The sequence below is a fragment of the Heptranchias perlo genome, chromosome 20 (assembly GCF_035084215.1).
Source record: "Heptranchias perlo isolate sHepPer1 chromosome 20, sHepPer1.hap1, whole genome shotgun sequence".
NCBI classification, from domain to species: Eukaryota; Metazoa; Chordata; class Chondrichthyes; order Hexanchiformes; family Hexanchidae; genus Heptranchias; species Heptranchias perlo.
In genome coordinates, this window is record NC_090344.1 from 9,452,998 (window position 1) to 9,478,823 (window position 25,826).

The 25,826-nt window shown below is 43.7% G+C and overlaps 5 non-coding genes across 5 annotated transcripts; 2 read left to right on the top strand and 3 right to left on the bottom strand.

Moving 5' to 3' along the window:
* Positions 1-421: 421 nt before the first annotated feature.
* Positions 422-503, top strand: trnas-cga (transfer RNA serine (anticodon CGA)). Its single transcript has one exon. It is a non-coding gene; the product is annotated as a tRNA-Ser (tRNA).
* Positions 504-3,431: 2,928 nt separating this feature from the next.
* trnat-agu (transfer RNA threonine (anticodon AGU)) lies at positions 3,432-3,505 on the bottom strand. The gene has a single exon. It is a non-coding gene; the product is annotated as a tRNA-Thr (tRNA).
* A 4,895-nt stretch (positions 3,506-8,400) lies between these two features.
* trnak-uuu (transfer RNA lysine (anticodon UUU)) lies at positions 8,401-8,485 on the top strand. The gene is given in 2 exon segments: positions 8,401-8,437; positions 8,450-8,485. It is a non-coding gene; the product is annotated as a tRNA-Lys (tRNA).
* Positions 8,486-15,659: 7,174 nt separating this feature from the next.
* trnar-acg (transfer RNA arginine (anticodon ACG)) lies at positions 15,660-15,732 on the bottom strand. The gene has a single exon. It is a non-coding gene; the product is annotated as a tRNA-Arg (tRNA).
* An 8,608-nt stretch (positions 15,733-24,340) lies between these two features.
* On the bottom strand, positions 24,341-24,411 carry trnag-gcc (transfer RNA glycine (anticodon GCC)). Its single transcript has one exon. It is a non-coding gene; the product is annotated as a tRNA-Gly (tRNA).
* Between the last annotated feature and the right edge of the window lie 1,415 nt (positions 24,412-25,826).

The following is a 25,826-nucleotide window of genomic DNA, read 5'->3' on the forward strand; positions in this document are numbered from 1 at the left end:
CTGTGATAACTTTCCTCATTCTGATCTGAAGCCGTGTAGGCTTCGTCGTTTGCAGCTGCGATGACCCAAAGATTAAGGCGTTGGAACTCGCAATGTGATTTTCCTACCCAGCTTCGACGCAACACACGTGGAGAAAGGAAAATATTTCAGAATGGTGAGCAGATTGAAGCAGAGTGCAAATAGATCCCAATTCACGCGATCTTATGAATGGAGAATGAAAATAATCCTGAATTGAGCGGAAATCGAAGCCCAACCTCACCACGTGACAGAGGAGGATTTCCATCACAAAAACAGCAATGCCCGCGCGTTGACAAGCTCCAACAATCAAGTTGGAAACCTGTCGGAGAGAACACAGTATCACAGATCGCTTGTGATAAACCCACGCATTCTGATTTTCAGCCGTGCACGACTAACGATTGTGGCTGCGATGGCCGAGTGGTTAAGGCGTTGGACTCGAAATCCAATAGGATTTTCCTGCGCAGGTTCGAATCCTGCTCGCAGCGCAGCTGCTGAAAGTTATGTTTACTGCACAAATAAATATGAACTGGAGTTGACGAACCGCATTCCCTCTCTCAGAGAGATGCTTCAGCACGGCACATGCTTTTAATTGGGAGCCCAATGGTCTCTTGCAAAATTGCAAGACACGTGAAGGAATCTCTCCCAAGCTCCATCTTAAATTCTGCCCGTTCGCAGAAATTGACATTTATACGATTTCTTCCTATACTTTGATCTCACCTTGTCCCTGTCTCTTGACTCTGTGTTTTCCCCTCATGACATGGCAGGCTTCCTTGAACGGCCACGGATGATTGAACCTGGAACACCAGCAGTGAAGGGTAAAGATGGAAAGACTGAGACGGGGGGAGAAGCAAAGGTGCAACCCAGCTGATGAATTCGTAACTAATGTCCACACATTTATGTCTCTTCACCCTCACAGTGAAAAATCAGCAATTTGAGTACAGTACACTTATGGTAGAGTGTATAATATGCGGATGTTGAGACCGACAATCAAACCGTTGTCATGGTGATGAAAGCGCCGAATCCTAAACACTGGACCGCAAGGAAACGCATGAAAATTCTTTGCTGCGAACAAGCAGAGCAACGCGGCCTTTCCCATTTGCCCCTTTGTCATTCAGGTCATTTTTGTACCAGCCAAGCTGCTCGCACAAAATGGCATTTTCTGTTCGAACTACTATCGCGACAGAAGGTGATGTTCAGGCAATGACAGCACCAAGTGCAAGTAGGCATGTACATGAAATGGAAAGTGAGATAAAATACTCCCACAAGCTTCTGATGGACAAGTATCCATTTCCAAAATTCACGCACCGAATCAATGGAAAAACTGCAAGGCAACGCAGGTCCATCGTGCATCATTTGAAGCAACTGGCAGTTTAAAGTGACATTTCCTGCTGCTCCTGTCGAGGGTGAGGGAGAGACGCTGTCGGTACCTGCGTACAGTTTGGTTTTGTACAGAACTGTACAGAGAAAGAGCAAATATACCAGGGCTGTGAGATATTCTATATTATTCATATTTAACGACAGGAATATCCGCAACCAGAAGCTGAAAAGAAGGGAGAGATAAGCGACCTGAGGATAAACACAGAGCTGAATGAATCACGGAAGTGTGAAAAAAAAATGTCATCAGTTCCACTTTGTCTCGTGCGCAATCCTGGGAGCTCCCCGATGGACTGATGGTTAAAATTCAGTGCTCCCACCGTCGCGTGGTTCCATTCCCAATCAGGGAATTAACTTCAACAAGAGTTATGAACTTATTAAATTAACCACATGAAGCTAATTAAACCCTGTTCGTAGTTGAATGACTGTTTTAATCACCATTAATCAACCGATGACTTTCTATTTCAGGCTGAAGGAGATGCTGACGTGATTACCGAGAGACAGTCAAACCTTTAATAAGATTTTTGTGCTTTGCATGCGATGAAATTTCATCATTTTATAGACTGAATCTTAAGAGTGCGATTATAAGCTCAGTGCAGCCGTTGTTAAATTTCAAATGAACAGGCAATTGTCGCCGCTTATCACAGGACCGCCCGAACTGGTTCTACAATCAAGATGAAAGTAACGCAACAAGGAACTTCTGATACAACACGAAAGGCATCGGGCGATGACAAAAATCCCCACCGTTTTCCTTTTCCAAAATAAAGGGTGTGACATTTCTTCTCTGAACATAGAAAGAGTCTGGTCTCGCTCATCACAGAAATCTCTATGTCACAACGAACCGTCTCTCCTGCAGCTAGTGCAGCCTCCCTTCCGGCCTTTCGGGGGCTTGTCTCTCAAGATGAATTGTGATTTCCGTGATGCCAATGTTCCATTCCTTTATATGATTCAGGTGCCTGATTTCCGACCGCTGGGTAAATGGCGGACTATCAGCCCTGCTCAGCTGGCAATGATCACGGTACATTTTCTTGCAGACAAACACACATTGAAACCTTGGAATTTTGAGGCGATGAGGAAAAAGAAAATAAGGACTCAAACATCAAACTTTCGCACCACTGAAACAGACGGAAAAGCCCTCTGTTAAATGCGTCATTCACTGAGCTAAACCTTGAGGCGGCAGCAGCCTATTTAACAGCTGTCAATGTCAGTTCACTTTTGCAAAATCAATAGTTGAAGCTTGCAAGAGTGAAAATCCAACGAGCCGGTCTTCACTCTTAAACCAGCAACTATGAAGTTAAGAGAAACGTGCCGGAGAAATACTCGATTTCAGCGCGGTGACACTGGGCCAGAGTAAAGCTCAGTTAATATGATCGCCGAGTGGCTGGATGGTGGATTTTGAATTCCTGAGCGACCGCACTGCGCAATTTCCAGATCCGCTTGGAGCACCAATCCCTTCACTTCATCATTTACAGGGACCATTCGATTCTCGGTTTCTTTTCCCTGAGCTTGGAGAGATCTTAAAAATTGAAAGCGACCAATATCAAAGCTAACCTCGTCACCGACATGCTCACAGATACAAAGCGGACACACTCTGCTTCAGTGAGATGAAAGCCCAGAGCGGTTTCAGGGTCGAATGCAATTGTAAGCAAAGCTCGTTCAATGAAAGTGCAGGTCATTGAGGTGCCTTTAAAGTCCTGATTGTTTGAACTGAACTTCTTCCGAAAGCGCTTGAGATTCAGGTGGAGTGATTTGGGGACTCCTTTTCCCTCTTTGCAAAAGTTTGAACCGCAGCTCAAGATCCAAAATCGAGGGCTAAATTAGGGTTTTTCCGGGGTATGAACCATCGAATCAATAATTATCCCACGACCTTAACGAGCGCAGAAACAAGAACGTGTCACGGACACATTCTCTGAGAGGGCTGTCCGGATGATGAAAAGGCATTTCTGAAGAGACTTGCTGATCAGTTCCGTGTTGGCTCGTGAACAAAATACAGCACTGCATGCTTCTCAAATTCACGAAACGCCATGAATTACAAAAAATGGCACCGCTGGGAGTTGAACCCAGGATCTCCTGTTTACTAAACAAGCGCTTTAACCAAGTAAGCCACGGTGCCAATTCACGGAGCTGTTTCTCACCTCCTCGTTAATATCTGTCAGCTACACGTCACATTCTGTTGTGGGTTCAGACTGTTTGATCTTTGTCTGTTTCGCTTGCCAGTTCACCTGTGAATCCCGATACTGCCTGCATTTCAAGCTGTGTTTACCTTTCTGTGTCCATCAGTGCTTTGATACACGAATGAATATGTGTGCTTGTGTTTGTTTGTTACTTTAAATAAAAATTAGTGATGGACAATTCTCGCTCTGACACAGAAGAACTAATTAAGCAAATTTCACAGCGAAGTGTTGTTTTTTGTGGTGCTGAAACTAAAAAAAATTCGCAAAAGGTGCAAAGAGGGAAAACGAGAAAAACTTGTGATTGAAATTAAGGACAACTTTCAAGGTTTTTACACGTATATTAAGAGACAGAAGGGTGACTAAGAGTAATGTGGGCCCCTTAAAGACAGATGGAGGTTATATTGTAATTGAAAATCAGGAAATGGCAGACTTGCTGATACTCACAGAAAGACATGAGGACAATATACCACAGACAGAGGAAAACTGAAAATAAATCAAGGAGATTCAGTGTAAGTAAAATAATGGTAATGGAGAAAATAATTAGACTAAAGATAAACAAATCTCCAGGACATAATGTTTACCACCCTAGGGGATTAAAAGGAATCGGTGAGGATATTGTACATGCTTTCGTCATGATCTTTCAAAACTCTCTTGATTCAGGAATTGTTCCACGGATTGAAAAATTTCAAATGTCATTCCATTATATACGAAGGGTAGGAGAGATAACGCAGGAAATTATAGACCTATTAGTCTGACGTCTCTTGTGGGGGAGTTACCACTATCTGCCATTAGGGAAAGAAGAACTGAGCACTTGGACAAACATGAATTGATCAGAGAGAGCCAGCATGGATTTGTAAAGTGTAAGTCAAGTCTAACGAAACTAGTTGAACTTTTTGAAGATGTAACTAACGTAGTAAATAATGGAGTGTCTATGGGTGTTATATGCATATTGACTTCCAGAGCCATTCGATAAGGTTTAGCATCAGAGACTGTTAACAGAAATGAGAACATGTGGAATTCAAAGCAACCCATTGCCATGGGGAGCGAGTTAGTTCGGAGGTAGGAGACAGAGAGTCGGGTTAATGGGTATGTACACAAATTGACAGGATTTGATTAATGGTGTCCCCCAGGGATCTGTACCGGCGAATCATCTTTTTACTTTTTGTATAAATGAGGGAGATAAAGGAATAGAGAGCGGTATATCCACGTTTGTCGACGACACCAAGTTAGGTGACACAGTGAGTAGTGTCGATGGGAGCATAAAGTTGTAAAGGGAAATTAACAGATTAGGTGAGTTGATAAAACTGTGGCAGATGGAGCTTACATAGAATTACATAGAATGTACATCACAGAAACAGGCAATTCGGCCCAACCAAACTATGCCGGTGTTAATGCTGCAGACGAGCCTCCTCCAACCTCTCTTCATCTAACCCGATGAGCAAACCCGAATATTCCTTTCTCCTTCATGTGCTTATCGAGCTTCCCCGTAAATGTATCCATGCTATTTGTCTTAACTACTCCTTGTGGTAGCGAATTGCACATTCTAACGACTCTCCGGATAAATATGTTTCTCTTGAATGCGATATTTGATTTATTGATGACTATTATATTCATGGCCCTAAGTTTTGACGTCCCCACTCCCAAAAGGAGAAACGCCTAATCTACATCTGTCCTATCAAACCCTTGCATAATCTTAAAGTCCGATATCAGGTCACCCTCAGCCTTCTATTTTATATAAAAAAGAGCCCCAGACTGTTCAAAGTTTCAATATGGGGAAATGTGAGGCCATCCACTTTGTCCCTAAGCAAGATAAATCAGAGTATTTCCGAAATGGTGAGAAGCTAGGAACTGTGGGTGAGCAGAGATATTTTGGGAAATCAAGAAGAGTTGGCAGACAGGTGCAAAAATAATTAAAAGGGCTAATGGAATGTCGGCCTTTATCTCAAGGGAGCAGGAATTCAAACGGGTGGAAGTTATTTTACAATTATATAAACTCTGTTGAGACCAAATTTAGAGTACGGCTTTTAGTTCTGAGCACCTGACCCCAGGAAGGATATATTGGCCTTGCAGGAGGTGCAGCGCAGAAAGACCAGAATGCGACCGGGGCTAAAATGGTTACACTATGAGGACAGGTTGCGTGGACAAGGCTTGAATTTCCTTGTGTATTGAAGATTAAGTGGTGATGTGATTCAGGTGTTGAAGATGATTAAATGATCCAATGGTGTGCGAGTTGGTGCTGAATCGGTCCCCTTCAGTGAAGAGAGGGTCGGCAGACACCTGGCAGACACGGCTCGGAACGGGACTCGCTTCTCTCCGGCGGCAGCGGCTGGTTTAGAGAGATCGCTCTGTGTGCTGCTGTTATTCCGCCTCCCGCACTCTGGGAGAACCGCGGAGGTCGGTCCTCATTTTTCTGTTATGAATCCGGCTCCATCCGTTTACTTTGGACGGGAGTGTGTCTGATCTCAAGTCAGTCAGAAGCGGGTGCAAATCATACCACAGGCACAGCGGCTCGGGGACTGGCGACTGTTTTTTTATTGGATCTTTTTTAAGGAATAAGCTATGCAATGTTTGCATAATAATAATCAGAATTAAGTTTGATACAATGAAGGTTTCTTCAGTTATTTTCCATTTCCACCCTCACCAGTTTTATATAGTAACAGGTAACAATGTTTAAGGGATGTGATGTACAGTGTTGGTAGAATCAGTGTAATTTAACTTGATACATTGAAGAATCTCTTGTCTATCCCAGACTCGTATCTTAGGTTTAGACCCTCACCTAGTTTAAAATCGGTCACTCACTGATATAAATAAACCAGTAACATCCCCGAAACCTCAGCGGGAATGTTTGTTCCAATACTTAGTGACGGTCCCAATTTCTACTGAAATTCTCAATCAGCAAATCCCAGAGGATGTTTCGGGTTTGACAAACTGTGAAACAGATTGTTCTAAAAGCCGGAAAGAGAGAAACGCCGGTGGTTGATATAAAGTGTTAAAAATTATCTCTTTCTGTTTCAGATTCATCTTTGTGTGTTACTGACTGGAGCGACTATAACGGAGCCCAGTGACTGGTTAACGAGTTTAACTGAATCATTGGCCTGTGTTACAGACCGGCTCGTTGGACCTGCTCATTTCGACTCATGTCATTGTCAGCAAACGGGAAATTGCTGAAGTTGAGGCTGGTGAATAAAAGCTCGAAATATCAATCCTCTCCACCACTGGGGACTGAGTCTTCCGACAAAGAGGGATTTTCACTCGTGCAAGTTCCATCCACGTATTCTGCTCTTCATTTCCCTGATCTGTTTGATGCGCCTTTCCCTTCAATTCACGACTTAAAGGAAAAACTCGATTTTACAGTCGATTTTCGGGTCATATGGTTAGATTTCATAAAATTGAAATCGACCCTTTTCAACCCCAATATCATCACCTGCACGTTTGACAAATACAAAGCTGCTTCAATCGCGGTTTTGCTGCACAACCGGTTCAAAGATACTGTCGGTAATTGGAGGGTCTTTCAAATCATGACACGAACATAACAGTTGGCGCTGCCGTTTTCCCCAAGACGATTCAGATTCATGTGGAATGATTTCAGTCTGGCGGTTAAATCCGTTCCCTCTTCACAAATCCGTCTTTGAACCTATGTATTTTAATATTTTTGATAACTGATACCAAATCGGTTTGCCCCGTACTGTACATTACTTTTTAAATATTACAGATAGCAGAGCGCTTTAGCTGTCACAGCTGTGACTTTGACTTTTCTGCCCCTCCTCTAGATCTCCCCGGCAACTGCCACTAACCACAATCTTCTGTCACACTTCTCCATCAGAAAGTTCCGAACCTCAGTTTCCAAGTCAAATAACGCCCATCTCTTCAGTCACCGACAGCCCAGAGAGAGTTTGTTAGTTTCATCTCACATTTTCTCCAAATCTTTCTTAAAGTACCATCAAAAATTGTCCTTAAGTTAATAATAATAATATAATTGAAAGTTCTTATCTTCTGGGGTTTTGTTTCAGATTCCACGGCTTTTCAAGTTTACTGCGGATATTGAACGAAGCGCATCTTGATTGGAGGCTTCTGTTTGTCACGAAACGATAATCGAGAGACCGAAAGTTAAACGCTTTTGTGATCTTGTAGCGCAATCGATCAGTCCGCGAAACGTTTTTGGTGCTCCAGAAATGCTCAGGTTGTGAGTGCGAACCTCACCGATAAAAGTCGAACTTTTCACTTCAAACATTTTGACCGGAGTTCAAGATACAACTGGTCTGTTCCATGTCGCATCTACTTCTTAGTGTTCCCATCTGGGCAGTTGGGTTCCTCTGGCCTACCGTCTTGCAATAGCAGGTGCGAGTTTACTTGTTTTTTGAGGGAGAGGGGCAGCTGATATGACAACGGGGCCGCACGAGATCTTTAAATCAAAAGAACCAAACACACAATTTTTCTTTTCGTTAAGAGGGTATTCATCGGTTGGAAGTTTCGTGTAAGGAAAATTTGGAAGGGAAATTTGCTGCCTGGTGTCAATGTATAACGGAAGAAATTGTTCAGCTCACAGATGTTCATACGGTGAAAGGTCGAGAGGCATTTTCCATCACCCGTGTGGGACAATTTAGCTTTTGAGCCACTGGGTAAAGTGTTTTTTTAATTGGTGCTCACTAATAACAAGACATTTGGCAGAAAAAAAGAATTATAAATCACAAGTTCGGAGTCCATGTTTCTTACGTCATGTTCAACACGTTGCTGAGAATTTTATAAATCGGATCTTCACCATGGTTCGAAGTCGCCGAGGGATAAGTTAGACTCCTACCATGGATCTGTATAATAGAAGCTTTTTGAATAAAGCGCCTGAGTAGCTCAGTCGGTAGAGCATCAGACTTTTAATGTGGGTAGTGATCTGAGGGTCCAGGGTTCAAGTCCCTGTTCAGGCTATAAATTTTGAAACAGCTGGCTTCACAAAGTTCTGCTTTGCATCGGAGCAACAACTGCGGGTCAAACGATGCCTGCGATGTGTTGTCAAAGCTTCCGTGGCATCTTGTTTCCCAGGGATGGGCAGTAATGCTTTGTCTGAAGCGGAATTTTCTGAATTCCACCAGCAACAAGGACATATTTGCATTGGAGGCAGTTCAGAGAAGGTTCACTGGGTTGATTCCGAGTATTGAAGGGTTGTCTTGTGAGGAAAGATTGAACAGTTGGGTTTATACTCATTGGAATTTAGAAGAATGAGAGGAGATCTTATGAAACATACAAGATTCTGAGGGGACTCGATAGGGTAGATGCTGAAAGGATGTTACCCCTCATGGAGGAATCTAAAACTATGGGGCATAGTCTCAGAATAAGGGGTCGCCCGTTTAAGACGGAAATGATGAGGAATTTCTTCTCCAAGAGGGTTGTGAATCTTTGGAATTTTTACCTCAAAATGCTGTGGAGGCCGAGTCATTGAATACATTCAAGGCTGAGTGAGACAAATTTTTTGATCAGTGAGGGAGTTAAAGGATATGGGGAAAGGGCGGGAAAGTGGAGTTGTGGTAAAAATCAGATCAGCCATGATCTCATTAAATGGCGGAGCAGGCTCGAGGGGCCGAATAGCCTAGACCTGCTCCTATCTCTCTTGGTCTAACGTGTGAGTGGAGAGACCGAGGCCGGACAGGCGGCCTGAATGTTGTTGCTGTCGTGGCCTCACTCAATCCAGGAGCTCGGGAACTTCGAACATCGAAAAACTGATGTGTTTGTTGCCGCGGCTGCAATGTTGTTTATGACTGTAGTTATTAACCGAGGCAGCGCTGCAGGATCATTTAATGATCTTTCACAAAACAACTGAAATCAGTCACAATGTGCAGCTTTGAGAGGGGCTTCCTGTACCGTCAGGGCAGGAAACGGGAGTGAGGGAGAGATACTGTCGGTATATGTGTAGTGCTTGAGTGTGTGTAGAACTGGGCAGAGTAAGGAAACTCTACCGGTTCTGTGAGGCGTTGTATTTTATTCATATCTAAACACAGAGTGAATTCTTCCTTTTTTATATTTAGTGATTCTGAGTGCACTACTTTTTCCACAATATTTCCGTTTGGTTGTGTATCGGGGACTTTTCGCGGCTTAGTTGAACGTGATAACCACGACACGACGGAAACTCTACCGATGGAGCTGTTATAGGAAAATCGCAGAAGAGAGCTGCCTTCTGCAAATGCTCTCAGTGCGGGAGACGGCTCCGGTTCCCGTTGAGGGAATTAACTTTTACAAAATGATTCACTTTATCAATTACGCAAAACTCATTAGCTCTGTAAAAAAGACGAATGCTTGTTCAAATCGCGATTAATCAACCAGTAACTTCCTGTTTCAGACTGAAGGAAATCCGAACATGTTTTTTTTTTATTCATTCATTCACCAGGCAGAATATTGAAAGCTCAGAGGGGAAGTGAAAAAGGAAATAAAAGGGACAAAGAGAGAGTATGAGAATAGACTGGCGTCCAACATATAAGGGAATTCAAAAGTCTTCTACAGACATGTAAATGTTAAACGGGTAGTATGAGGAGGGGTGTGGCCGATTAGGGACCATAAAGGAGATCTACTCATGGAGGCAGAGGAGATGGCCGAGATCCTAAATGAGGGCAATTAGCGATGGGCAATAAATGGCGGCCTCGCCATCGACGCCCACATCCCATGAACGAATAAAATAAAAGGACTTTGTGCATGTGTTTACCAAGGAAGAAGATACCGCCAGAGTCTCAGTAAAGGAAGATATAGTTGAATTACTGATGGGCTAAAAAATAATAAAGAAGAGGTATTTGAAATTCCAGCTGCACTTAAATTAGATAATCACCCGGTCCTGGTGGGATGCAACCCAATTTGCTGAGGGAAGTAAGGGTGGAAGTTACGGAGCTTCTGGCCATAATCTTCCAAACATCCATAGATACGGGGGTGGTGCCTGAGAACTGGAGAATTGCAATGTTACACCGTTCTTCAAAAAAGGTCGTAAGGATTAACCCAACAACAATAGCCCGTTCAGTTTAACCTCAGTTGTGGGGAAACTTTTAGAAACGGTAATCCAGGATAGAATTAACAGTCACTTGGACGAGTGTGGATTGATTAGGGAAAGCCGTGTTTAGCTAACCTGATAGAGTTTTTTTGATGAGGCAACAGAGAGGGTAGTTGAGGGTAATGCAGTTGATGTGGTGTATATGGACTTTCAAAAGGCGATTGATAAAGTGCCACACGGTAGGCTTATCATTAAGATTGCAGCAAATGGAATAAAGGGGTCAGTCGCAACAGATGCAGAATTGGCTAAGGGAAAGGAAACAGAGAGTGATGGTGATGTTTTTTGGACTGGAGGGAGGTGCACAGTGGTGTTCCCAGCGGTCAGTGCTGGGACCATTGCTTTTCTTGATATAAAGTGATGACTTGGACTTGGGTGTGCAGGGCACAATTTCAAAATTTGGACATGATACAAAACTTGGAAGGGAAATAAACAGTGATGAGGATAGTCATAGACTTCAAGAGGTTATAGACAGGCTGGTGGCATGGGCCGACAAGTGGCAGATGCAATTTAACGCTAAAAATGCGAAGAGATAAATTTTGCTGGGAAGAACGAGGAGAGGCAATATAAACTAGAGGGCACAACTGTAAAGGGGTACATGAACAGAGATATCTGGGGGTTAATGTGCACAAATCGTTGAAGGTGCCAGAGCACGTTGAGAAAATCATTATAAAAGCAGACGGGATCCTGGGCTTTATATAAAGAGGCATAGAGTACAGAAGTATGGAAGTCATGATCAACTTCAATAAAACACTGGTTCGGCCACAACTGGAGTATTGAGTCCAGTTCTGGGCACCGCACTTTAGGAAAGATGTGAAGGCCTTAGAGAGGGTGCAGAAGAGATTTATTAGAATGATTCCAGGAATGAGGGACTTTAGTTACGTGGATAGACTGGAGAAGCTGGGATTGTTCTCCTTGGAACAGAGGCGGTTGCGAGGAGATTTGATAGAGGTATTCAAAATCATGAAGGGTCTGGACAGAGTAGATAGAGAGAAACTGTTCTCATTGGCGGAAGGTTCAAGAACCAGAGGACATAGATTTAAAGTAATTGGCAAAAGAACCAAAGGTGACACGAGGAGAAACCTTTTTACACAGCGAGTTGTTAGGATCAGTAATGCATCGCCCGAGGATGTGATGGAGGCAGAATCAACCATGGCCTTCAAAAGGGCATTGGATAAGGACATGAAAGGAAAAAAAATGCTGCGCTACTGGGAAAGGGCGATGGAGTGGGATTACCTGGATTGTTCTTGATAGAGCCGAATGGCCTCCTCCCATGCTGTAACCTTTCGACAATTTGTATATTTTCATGGGATGTGGGCGTTGCTGGCAAGGCCGGCATTTATTGCCCATCCCTAATGGCCCTTGAGAAGTTGAAGGTGAGATGCCTTCTTGAACCTCTGCAACACGTGTGCTGAATGTTCTCCCACAGTGCTGTTAGGTAGGGAGTTCCAGGATTTTGATCCAGCGACGATGAAGGAACGGCGATATATTTCCAAGTCGGGATGGTGTGTGACTTGGAGGGGAACGTGCAGGTGGCCGTGTTACCTAGCGCCTGCTGCCCTTGTCCTTCTAGGTGGTAGAGGTCGTCGGTTTGGGTGATGTTGTCGAAGAATCCTTGGCGGGTTGCTGCAGTGCATCCTGTGGATGGTACACACTGCAGCCACGGTGCGCCGGTGGTGAAGGGAGTGAATGTTTAGGGTGGTGGCTGGTGTGCCAATCAAGTGGGATGCTTTGTTCGGGATTGTGCCAAGCTTGTTGAATGATGTTGTAGCTGCACTCATCCAGGCAAGTGAAGGGTATTTCAGCACACTCCTGACTTGTGCCTTGTAGATGGTAGAAAGGCTTTGGGTACGCATGAGGTGAGTCACTCGCCGCAGAATACTCAGCCTCTGGCCTGCTCTTATAGCACAATATTTATATGGATGGTCCAGTTAAGTTTGTGGTCCATGGTAACCCCCAGGTTGTTAATGGTGGGAGATTCGGCGATGGTCATGCTGTTGATTGTCAAGAGTATGTGGTTAGACTCTCTCTTGTTGGAGATGGTCATTGCCTGGCACTCGTCTGGCGCGAATGCTACTTGCTATTTATCAGCCCAAGCCTGAATGTTGTCCAGATCTTGCTGCACGCGGGCAGCGTCTACAAAGTTCTCTCTTGCACGTGCAGTGAAGTGGACCGCAGTTTTCACTTTTAAACCAATGCTTAGAAAAAAATGTGTCCGAGAAAAACTCGATTTCAGCGGGTGACACTGGGCCAATGGATATTTCGGTTAAAATTTGTAATTGCCGACTGGCGAGAGGGTGGATTTGGAGCTCCTGTGTGGCTGCACTGCGCTCTATCCCGATCTGTTTGGAGCGACATTCCCCTCACCTCATCACTTACAGGGACAGTTCGACTCTAAGTTTCATTTCCCTGGCGCTTGGTGAGATTTCAAAAATTGGATCAGACCGTGCCGAGTCCAACCTCGTCACTTACAGGCAGACAGATACAAAGCGGCGACACTGTGCTTCGGTGATATGAAAGCCGAGTGCGATTTCAGGTTCGAATGCAATGTCGAACAAAACTTATTCAAAGAAAGTGCAGGTCATTGAAGTGCCTTTAAATTCCTGATTGTTTGCACTGAACTTCTTCCCCACGTGCTTGAGATTCACGTGGAGCGATTTGGGCGCTTCTTTTCATTTCCTGCAGAAGTTTCAACTGCAGTTCAAGATCAAAAGTCCTGGGACCACTGTTCTTCACAATTAATTGGTGCTGGGACCAGTGTTGTTCACAATTGATCGGGGCTGGGATCACTGTTCACAATTTATTGGTGCTGGGACCACTGTTGTTCACAATTGATCGGTGCTGGGTTCACTGTTGTTCACAACTAATTAATGTTGGGACCACTGTTGTTCACAATTTATTGGTGCAGGGACCACTGTTGTTCAAAATTTAGTGGTGCTGGGATCACTGTTGTTCACAATTGGTCGGTGCTGGGATCACCGTTATTCACAAGTTATCGGTGCTGGGACCATTGTTGTTCACAATTGATCGGTGCTTGGATCTCTATTGTTCAAAATTTATCGGTACTGGGGCCGTTGTTGTTCAAAATTTACATTATTGATTTGGACACGGGAATCGGAAGTGCATTTTGAAAATTTACGGAAGGCGCCTAATTGGGAGTTCCAGTTAATACAAAGGAAAAATGCGAAAAATACAGGCAATCATTCGTAACCTTACAGCATGGGCGTGTAAATGGCAAATTAATTTAAATATAGCTTAGTGTGAGGTGGTGCATTTTGGTCGGAAGAATAAGTGGGCCACATACGGCTTGGATAATAAGAGTCTAAATGGGATAGAGGAGCAAAGGGATCTAAGGACACAGATACACAAATCACTAAAAGTCGCGACATTGGTTGATAAGGCCACGTGAAAACAAACTAAACACTGGGGTTCATTTCTAGAAGGATAGAATTGAAAAGCAAAGAAGTTATATTAAACTCGTAGTGAACCTTGGTTGGACAAAACTTGGAGCACTGGGCAAAGTTCGGGTCTCCATATTATAAGAAGGATATAAGGACATTGGGGAAGGTGGAAAAGATTCACAAGGGTGATACCAGAACTGAGAGGAGAGACTTATCAGGAAAGGACGAACAGGCTACGATTTTTTTCTCTGGAAAAGAGAAGGCCGAGGGGTGACCTGATAGAAGTCTTTAAGATAATGAATGGGTTTGATAGGGTCGACATAGAGAAAATGGTTTCACTTGCCTTGTGGGCGAGTCCAAAACTAGAGGTCATAAGTATGAGATAGTCACTAATAAATCCAATAGGGAATTCAGGATCAACTTCTTTACCCAAAGATTGGTCGGAATGTGGAGCGCGCTACCACAAGGAGTAGTTGAGGCAAATCACATGGATGCATTTAAGGGGAAAGTGGATAAAATCTTGAAGGGTCCAGTCAGAGTAGCTGCTCCCATTGGCAGAAAGGTCAAGAACCAGATGACAAAGATTTAAGGTGATTGTAAAAGAATCAAAGTCGAGATGAGGAAAAACGCTTTTGTGCCGCGAGTGGTTAAGATTTGGAATTCACTGCCTGAGTGAGTGCTGGAGGCAGATTCAATCGTGACTTTCAAAGGGGAATTGGATAAGTACGTGAAGGGAAAAACATGAAGGGCGACGGGTAAATAACTAAAACTGCAGAAACCCGAGATCTTCAGATCTTTAGTCTAACGCCCGCCCAACTGAGTGATTTCCGACTAATGTTAATTGAACTTTGTGTCATTCGTTGGAACAACATATAACCCCGGGTGGAATTGTCACTTCAGGTCATTCCGCACTTGATGTATAAACATCGCACTCATATATACACACCCTCATTTCATATATGAACATCGCACTCATATATACACACCCACATTTCATATAAAAACTCGCTCACTCATATATACACACCCATAATTCATATATAAACATCACACTCGGAAAGACACACCCACAATTAATATATAAACATCTCACTCATATATACACACCCACAATTCATATATAGACATCGCACTGATATCTACGCTCCCACAGTTTATAAAGGAACAGCGCACTCCGACTACACACCCAGTTAATATCTACCCAAATTCCTGCTTATAGTTCTCACCAAAGTCTGAACACTGAAAGTTTAACTGTTTTCCAGATACTGTCCGTCCTGCTTTGTATTTTCAGCATCGGATTTCCTGCAGAACGGCAAAGGTAGCGCGATATCGGTGCTGGCGGTGAATGCTGCTTCTGCCGGACGCCTCGATGTTCAGGAGGTGGCGGGGATTGGAAAGCTCTTGTGTCACATGAAGTGTCTGAAAGGCCCGGAAACACATGAAGGCCATCTGCGCGGTGGCGACACCTCGTGCTGCAATGTTAGTGTGTCTGACATCAACCGAAAAGGCGGCTTGTTGGAATCACGTTGTGGTCAAAGTTTTTTTTTTACATAACTGAAACTAAACCATTCAAAATGGAATGTTTGTTTTATTTGCTGCTTCACCATAAACAATATCTAATTATACTGTCTGACTCATTCATTCCCCAGTGTCACGGGGAAAATTCCATAAAACCGAGCCAGGTAGGAGTCGAACCTACAATCTTCTGATCCGTAGTCAAACGCGTTATCCATTGCGCCACTGGCCCACCTGATAATTAAGACCTTTTATTTCATTTTTCATTCAGAATCAATCCACACATTGCCACAGCGAGCTTAACGGAGCGAGAGATACAAACGGTGTTGGTGAACACAGCGAAATCGACGCGACAAACAGAAAAGTACAAAACGGCCTCAAACTCCAACAGACAGTGGCGGGAATCTGACAGGTATCAGTGAGGGGAGGTCGTGAAGTTGCAGCTTGATTTGGCTCCGTGGCTAAGCTGCTCAAAGTGCCCGTTTGGTCGGGGCCTTTTTTGTCTTAAGTCTCCAATGTGATATTTACCCAATTTGTGAATTCAGCAACAAAATAACAAAGGGCGGTGTTTGTATTAATTCCGGAGCCAACAAGGAAAGGATTCCAGAGCTTCAATGCGGAAATGTTCCTTCACTGTGCCGACGGACCTCTCATACAATGTGTCCGAAACACGTTTCGAGGATATTGATCCAAAGGCCTGTGTGTACAACCTTCTTCACTTACAACCAGCAGCCCATCTCTATTAAAGGTTGCAAAGCGAAACTCGTTTCAAAGTAGTTTTCGCTGTACAGCTTTTGTAAAATTGGTAGAAACTCATTTTGAACACATCTTGGTATTAATGAGAATATCAGGCACAGGATAGTTTGGGTGGAACCGTCTCTTACAATAAGTACAAAGTGCAATCGATTACAAAGTGAAAAGGCCAATCCAATCTCTCAGTCTCTCTCTCTCTCTCACTTTCTCGGTGAGTGAATGTATCCGGTTCCCATGGTACCCAGTGAAACAACCACGTTTAGATCTCCCATTTACACTGATACCTTCCTTCCTCACTAATTATAGGAAACTTTTGGTAAGGTTCAATCACACTTCAGAACTCCAGAAGCGCAAAGAAAGGTAGACACCTCATGGTGACGTCACCCACAGGCGAGAGAGGTTTGCAGGTTTACCTGGAGCTTTAAATGTATAAACTCCTTTCAATGTACAAACTCCCCTCAACAACAGTAATTAAATTCCAACTGATCTGAGACTTTGGTTATTTATGGTGATTATACTTTGTGGAGTTAAACCAGCAGTAAAATCCGGTGTGTGTTGTACACATAGCCGTTCAGTCAATATAAAACATCCGGCCTACCATGTGCAATGCCATACAGGGTATGTTGGGTTACGGACAGTTCTGCCAACAGCAGTTGTTCTCTCGGTCACACATCCGGCATCACCTCTCGGTCTCACACTTCAGAGTCACTCCTGAATATAAACACATTTCTGTTTCAGACTTTTACCTGGAGGTCAACAAATCACAAGTCAAGAAGGAGGGAACAAACAAATCAAATATTTAACAACGTTAACAGGTAGAAAATTAACCATAAATACCTGAGGAAAAAATGAAGCAAACGGATCAAGATGAACAATTAGCAAAAGGTATCAATTAAAGAAAGGAGATGGGGAACCCATCAAATCGCTCCAAATAGTTTTTGAAAAATCCTTTCGGTTTTCATCTTCGTATCTCCGTTAAGTTGGGGACGGACATCTAGAAATATTTTCCGTAACATCATAAAGACAATTAGAATGCAAATTTCACAAAGTAATGATTAATCTTACTTATGCATGAGCATCATGCTCTGTGTTTGAAATCTGGGATTGTTTTACCATTTTTTAAGGTTGGAGGGCAGTTCTGAATGTCTGTTCTACATTTAAACGTAAGCAAAAACAAAATGCGTAATTTGTTTTTAATGACAGGAAGAGTTGCTTTTCCATGTTACATGTCGAGATTTATTTATTTCTGCAACTGTCATTTCCGAAATGAACGAATGTATTGATTCAATTGCCGGTACGGGTAAGGAAATCCCAACTGTATCATTTCCAGGAAACAGTCAAGCAATTAAATTAGTTTATCAAACCCAAAATACCCGCTGGGATTTGCTGATTGAAATTTTCAATGGAAATCGAGATGGTCACTAAGTATTGGAACAAATATACCCGCTGAGATTTCGGGGCTGTTACTGATTTATTTATATCACTGACTATCCCATTTTGAACTAGGTGATGTTACAAATCTAACGACAAGAGTTTGGGTTGGAGAAGGAATAGACTAAAGTAGCAGATTGAATTTCACTGATACCACAAACATTGCACACAACAGCCCTTAAAAATTGAGACCTATTTCTATATTAAATTGGAGAGGGTCTAAATAGAAAGTTACAGAAAAAGCCATTCAATGCATCAAATTGAATTACACTGATTCCACAAACATTGGACAGCACACCACTTAAACTTTGAAATATGTTTCTAAATAAAACTGGAGAGGGTGTAAATAGAAAGTAACAGAAAAAAAACAATGATGTTTGAAATATAACTTTGTTATTACTGCGCAAACGCTGAACAGCCAATCCCCAAAACACTGTCTCAATTTTGAATCAGTCGCAGAGCCCTGAGCCGGAGTGAAAATGCTGCGACCCAACGTAATTCAAACACTTAGTCTTCGGATCTGGAGTCAGATGCTGCAGTTCTGCCACCAGCTCCACAGGAAACGTGTGGACCCGGATCCATAGGATGGAGATTGGTACCGATCCCCACCGCGCCTCTCGGAGTGCGGGGGACGGAAGCAGCAGCCCACCACACTTCCTCACCAAAAGCGCAGGAATCCCACTCCTGACAGATTCACTTCTTTAAACGTTGTTTAGATTCGGTGAATTGCGATATAATTCAATCTTTAATTGCCCTCCGCTCCGTCAGTTCAGGATTTTATTTAAACGATATTTGGAGCTCTGTTTTACAGGGTGCCGGCTGTTTAAGAATTTCTCAGTCCCACTATTCCCATTAATAACACTTTTTGCTGCTAACTTCTGTTTGATGCAAAACACCGGTCCTGTGAAATTGAACAGCGGTTGCACTGAACATTTTTACAAATACTTACCGTGTTGCGGTTTCTGTATTATAGCGGTTAGCACGTTCATCTCACATGCAAAAAGCCCCCAATTGGATCCCGGGCAGATTTTCTTCATTATATTGGAACTTGCTCGATATGTACCTTCAGGGGCGAGTTTCTTCTCCTGTGTTGATAGGTCGACAATCGGCGGTTCCTGATCAATTTAACAACGGCTGCACCAAACTCCTGGTGTCATATACACTGACCATTTCTAAAATGCAGTCTGAAAAGCGTTTCACATGCAAAACAAATCATTATTAAACTTGTGAGTGTCACTCGGTAACCACGTTAGCGTCTCTTTCAGTCTGCAACAGAAAATAATAGGTTGGTTAATGGTGTTTACAGAAATATTCATCTTTTCGTAGAGTTTATTTGGTTTCATGTAATTAATTACATAGGCGTGAACGCCGAATCATAACCACGAGTCCACCAGGCACCTGCACAGACAGTTCACCCAATCCGGTTACTTTGATCATCTGCCCTACTGTGCTTGAAAAACAAAAGGATGAACAGCCCTTTTATGTGAAAATGTGTCTTGATGAAACTAGTATCTGCAATTGATGAACTGGAGCGAATTGCGGTCGAATAGATCTGGAAAATGCGCAACGCAGCCGCACAGGAATTCCAAGTGAACTCTACGTGGAGGAAAATGAGTGACAGAAGCAGAAGGAGATGCCACGTGAAAGATTTGGACCTGGACCTGCTGCATGAGACTTTAAATGTGTTCAGCCTTTAACTGTAGCTCACAGTGTCAGAACAGTCACTGTTATCATTACCCTTTTATGTATCTTCTTGCACTGCATCTCCTCAATAGTCCCGGGTTATCACAGCATCGCTTTCTTCAAATTTAATCCAAGTGCGAAAACATACACGATTTCAAACCTAAGCAAAGGTGTGTGAGATTGGAAGGAGAGTGTGAGTGGGGATCATGGGCCTGGGGGGCGTTGAGATCATCTCCTGAACAATAAGATATTCCGCAAAGCGAAGAAGCAGGGAGGTGAGACCTTTCCCTGCATGTACAAAATCCATCCCTTCTCAATGGCCAGCACCGTTCTTGCCCTCTCTCTCCCTGCTGACCAGGTCAAGATAGGTTTCATGTATTGGCTGTATTTGCATCAGGCATCTAATTCAATTGGCAGCTGGAGGAGTAGAGGAAGCAGGAGGGTAAGAAGATTCAGAAACAGGAGATGCCACGTGAAACGGGCCGAATCTTATGTGTTCCAGTTGCTTCAAATGATGCACGGCAGTCCTGCTTCGCCTCGGAGCTTTCTCTGCATCGATTCGGCCCGTGCGTGCGTGCGTTTTGGAAATGGAAACAGAGACATCAACAGCTTGTGGGAGTATTTCACCTCACTTTCCATTTCACGCGCAGGCCTACCCGCACTCGGTACTGTTTTTCGCGTTCTCACAGAAAATGCCACTTTGTGCGAGCAGCTTGTCTGGACTGGACTGCACTGAACTGGAACACGAAGGAAATCAGTCCTTCAAACAGAAAACATTCTTCACTCACACATCCTGATAAATTAGGGTCCCTGTACTTGAATTATTGTTCCATTCATTGGAACATAGGAACAGGAGTAGGCCATTCAGTACCTCGAGCCTCCAGTTTCAGACATCCTTCCTGAGGTGGGGCGCCCAGAACTGAATGCAGTCCTCCAGATGGGGTCTCACCAGAGCTCTGTGCAGCTGTAACATGACATCCACCCCTTGTATTCCAACCCTATTGAGATAAACGGGGAGAGTGAGAGCTCGAGAGAAAGCAAGAGTGTGCAAATGGGAGAGAGAGAAAGAGAGAGCAAAAGGGAGGGAGAGAGAGAGAGAGAGAGCACGATGCATTGCACATACCATCGCTATGTCGATTTCTCAGCAGCGCTTTGACTCCCCACTGAGCTTTTGAACCACTTACTGCACCGCAGCAAACGTTCCAAATCAGCATATGGGTAACGTGAAATAAGCTAATCGATAGCCGATTTGTGATGCCATGAGTAGCACGTGGGACTTCTAATCACTGCAAACGTTGTGTGTCCAAATCTCACCATCGTTGAATTTTAGCTCAGGGTTCCGTGATTTCGGCGCTGGGAAGTGAAATTTTGCAGCAAAACTACAACAGGATCATTAATGCCCGTCAAGGAAGGGAAACAACCCCCTCCACTTCATCTTATCCAAGTGGCTCCAGTCCCACCCGAATTTATAATGCTTAATCCACTCTGAGCTGGATTGGCAAAACACTCTCAAGAAGGAGGCTCATCATCTGCTCACCGCAAAAGTCAATCTGCTGGACTTCCGGCTCTGTCAGACTGCATGTTCCTTCAGACTGGTTTCTAACTGGACACATTCATCCTGCTGCTTTTCGGGCATTGGTGCTTGAGTGGTATAATTCTTGCGTGCAGTAATTCTATTCCTGTAAAAGTAGCTCTTGATGATCGCAAGATGGAAAGTATCGTGGCTGAGCGTTATAACGCGCTGGTTTAAAGCTCAAGCTAAATCTCATATTTTGTAGTTGGATCAAAATCATAGTTTATGGCTCCAATACCGCAGCCTCCCTCCTGTAAACTAATAACACGAAATATCACATCTGATATTGCAACAAGAGGAACCACGTGGCGATACAAATAATTGATGCATTTTGGAGCACCTCAATTATACGTTCAGCTCCGTTCGAAATGTTCACAAGGAAAAGGATTCGTTGATCTTGGTGAGACTCAACCAACAACCTCGGCATTTCCCGACCCTGTACTGTCAGATAAGGAGCGTGCACTGACTGCGCCGCGAGAGCCCGGTCACTCTGATCACCTGTCCCACTCTGCTGGAAATAATATTAAGGTGAGAGGCCCTTACCTGTGGAAACGTGTCCTGTCCCCGTGATGAAAATAATATCTGCAGTTACACTTTCAGCTCCATTCACATTCTCTGCTCTATCGCACTACAATCGGGATTTCTGTGAACAGAACAAAATAAACATTGGCAGAAATTCGAAAAGCAGCGGGATTCAAACCCACGCATCTATAGAAATTAAATTTAACACCTTAGACCGCGAGGCCACGCTACCATAATTTCACAGTAACGTTTAAAGAGCTGTTTAATGCTCAAATTAATGAATTGAAGCTAATTGATCGCATTTACCCCGTGCTGGAGTTGTTCTCCTTGGAGCAGAGAACGTTAAGAGGAGAATTGATAGAAGTGTTCAAAGTCATGAAGGGTTCAGATAAAGTAAATAAAGAGAACCTGTTCCCATTGGCGGAAAGGTTGAGAACCAGAGGACACAGATTTACGGTGATTGGCAAAAGAACCAAAGGCGATATGAGGAAACACTTTTTTTACCCGGCGAGTAGTTGTAATCTGGAATGCGCTGCCTGAAAGGATGGTGGAAGCAGATTCAATCGTGGCTTTTAAAAAGGAATTCGATAAATACTTGAAGGCATAAAAATATAGAGCTACCGGAAGGAGCGGGGGAATGGGACTAACTGGATTGCTCTTAAAATGACCCGGCACGGGCTCGATGGGCCGAATAGTCTCCTTCTGTTCTGTAACCATTTTATGATTGTATGATTCTATTGATAACCTTTATTTTCATTGCATGCATTTCTCTCTCTCTCCCTGTCTCTGTCTCTTGTGTTGTCGCCTGATGGACTTTTTAGGCTTCCTTGAACGGCGTTGGCTGATCGAACCTGCAACACCAGCAGAGAAGGTTAAAGAAAGACTGAGACGGTCGGAAAAGTAAAGGTGCAACCCAGCTGCTGCAGCCAAAGTCTACACATTTATGTCTCGTCGCTCTCACAGTGAAACAAATCACCAATTTGATTAAAGTATTCTTATGGTAGAGTGTATGTTATCACCATGCCGAGACAGACGACAATCATATCAGAGAATCAGACAATCTTAAAAATTTCACCGACATTCACCTGACGAAGGAGGAAGCCTCCGAAAGCTTGTGATTTTCAAATAAAATTGTTGGACTATAACTTGGTGTTGTAAGATTGTTTACATTTGTCAACCCCAGTCCATCACCGGCATCTCCACACCTTAAAAATTTACGCCAGCGGAGGCGATTCCGCCCATCGTGTTTGTACCGGCCGGGAAAGAGGTATCCAGCATCGCCCGACTTACCAGGGTTTGGTCCGTAGTCTTGTCGGTTATGGCTCTTCAAGTGCATATTGAAGTGCTTTTTAAATCCGATGAGGGTTTCTGCTTCTCCAAACCTCTCAGGCAGTGAGTTCCAGACCTCCACCACCCGCTGGGTGGAAAAAAATCCCCTCTGCTCCACTCTAATCCTCTACCAATTACCTTAAATCTACGCCCCCTTTTTATTGACCTCCCTGCTAAGTGAAACAGGTCCTTCCTTTCCACTCTATCCAGGCCCGTCATAATTTTGTACACCTCAATTAAATCTCCCCTCAGCCTCCTCGGTTGCAGAGAATACACCCTCAGCCTATCCAATCTATTCTCATAGCTAAAATTCTCCAGTCCTCTCAACATCGTCGTAAATCACATCTGTACCATTTCGAGTGCAGTCACACCTTTCCTGTAATGTGGTGACAACAACTGTACGCAAAACTCCAGCTGTGGCCAAACTAGTGTTATATTCATTCCGAGAATAACCTCCCTGCTCTTACATTCTATGCCTCGGCAACACATGTAATTAAATAAAATGTCTCAAGATGATGAAGAGATTGATGCTGAATGTGAATTTCCCCCAGGTCAGGCGGTCTCATTGATGTTGGATGACGGGATAGAGAACGATATATCGAAGTTTGCCGATGCCTCCAAAATGGGCAGCGTTGTAAGCAGTGAAGATGAAAGCATAACATTCCATTGAGACATTAATATAATAAATGAATGGCCAAAAACGTGGCAAATGGATTTCAATTTTGGCAAGTGTGAGGTCATCCACTTTGGACCTCACAAAGATAGATCAGAATACTTTACAAAAGGTGAAAAATTCGAAACTGTGGAGTTCCAAAGGAACTTAGCTGTCCATGTACATAGATCAATAACATGTCATGGACAGGTACAGGAAATAATCAAAAAGGCTAATGGAATGGTGGCCGATATATTTAGAGGACGAGAATACAAGGGAATGGACATTATTCCAGAGTCTAAACACTTATAGTTGGACCACACCTGGAGAACTGTGTTCAGTTCTGGACACCGCACCTTAGGAAGGATATACTGTCCTTGGAGGGAGTGCAGTGTAGATTTGCGAGAATGACACCTGGACTCCAAGCGGTAAATTACGAGGAGAGATTACACAAACTATGGTTGTATTCCCTGCAGTTTATTAGATTAAAGGCTGATGTGATCGAAATTATCAAGATATTAAGAGGAACTGATGGGGTAGTTACAAAGAAACTATTTCCGCTCGTTGGGGTGTCGAGGACTTGGGGGCAGAGCCGAAACATTAGAGTCAGGACTTTCAGGAGTGAAGTTAGGACACACTTCGACAAGCAAAGGGAGGGAGAAGTGTGGAAGTCTCTTCCACAAACGGCAGTTGATGCGAGCTCAATTGTTAATTTGAAACCCATGATTGAGAGATTTTTGTTAACCAATGAAATTTGGAGACATGGGACGAAGGCGGGTGCAGGTGGTTCGGTCACAACTCAGCCATGATATCATTGAGTTGCGGAACAGGCTGGAAGGACCAAACACCACAACACTGTTCCAAAGTTCCTCCTTGGTGCAGAATGCAAAAAGATCGTGCATTGGCCGGGAATCGAACCCGGGTCTCCCACGTGGCAGGCGAGAATTCTACCCCTGAACCACCAATGCTGACTTATACAGAAATTTCATGTTTCTAAATGGAATCCTGTCTGAACGAACATGCCGTTGACAGCTGCGATGGCCGAGTGGTTCAAGCTGTGGTCTCAAAACTCCAATGGGGTTTTCCTGCATGGGTTTGAATTCGGCTCGCAGTGCTGCGGCTTAAAGATCTCTTCAATGCTCAAATGCATTAATTGGCATTAATTGACCGCATTCACCTCTCTCCCAGCATCAGAGATACTTCAACGTGACCGGTGCTTTTAATCGGGCGTCCAATCTTCTCTTACAAGATTTCAAGACCCGAGAAGGAATCTTTCCCAATCTGCAACTTCAATTCTGCTAGTTTGCAAAACCTGACATTTATACTCTTTATTTTCTTTGCATGCATCTCTCTATCTTTCCCTGTCTCTCTCTCTTGTCTCTCTGTGTGACACCTGATGGACTTCTCAGACTTCCATGAACGGCGAAGGCTGATCTCACCTGCAACACCAGCAAAGAAGGGTAAAAAAGGGACTGAGACGGTTGGAAAAGTAAAGGTGCAACCCAGCTGCTGCAGCTAATGTCTAAACACTTATGTCTCTTCGCTCTCACAGTGAAACAAAGCACCAATTTGATTCAAGTATACTTATGGTAGAGTGTATGTTAGCACGATGCCGAGACAGACGGCAATTCCATCATAGAATCCTAGAAAGTTAGGCGAAAGAAGGAAGCCATTCTGCACATCGTGCCTGTGCCGGCCGAAAAATCTGTACCGAGCCTCATCCCACTTTCCAGCGTTTGGTCCCTAATCCTGTTGGTTACGGATCTTGACGTGCATATTGAAGTTTTTATTTTTCAATGCGATGAGGGTTTCTGCCTCTCCCACCGTTTCAGGCAGTGATTTCCAGACCCCCACCACCCGCTGGGAGGAAAAAAAATCTTCCGCTCCCCTCGAATCCTTCTACCAATTATCCTCGATCAATGTAACCTGATTATTGACATCCGTGCTATGGGAAATAGGTTCTTGCTATCCACTCTATCTCGGCCCGTCATAATTATATACACCTCAATTAAATCTCCCAACAACCTCCTCAGTTCCAAAGCAAACAACCCCAGCCTATCCAATCTAATCTCATAGCTAAAATTCTCCAGTTCTGGCAACAGTGTCGTAAATCTCCTCTGTACCATCTCGAGTGCAATCACATCTTTCCTGTAATGTGGTGACCACAACTGTATGCAGTATTCTTGCTGTGGCCTAACTCTTGTTTTATAAATTTCTACCATAACCTCCCTGCTCTTACATTCTATGCCTCGGCTAATAAAGGAAAGTATCTTGTATGCCTTTTTAACCACCTTAACTACCTGTCCTCTTACCTTCAGGGATCTGTGGACATGCACTCCAAGGTCCCTCTTTTCATCAACACCTCTCAGTATCCTCCAAAGCA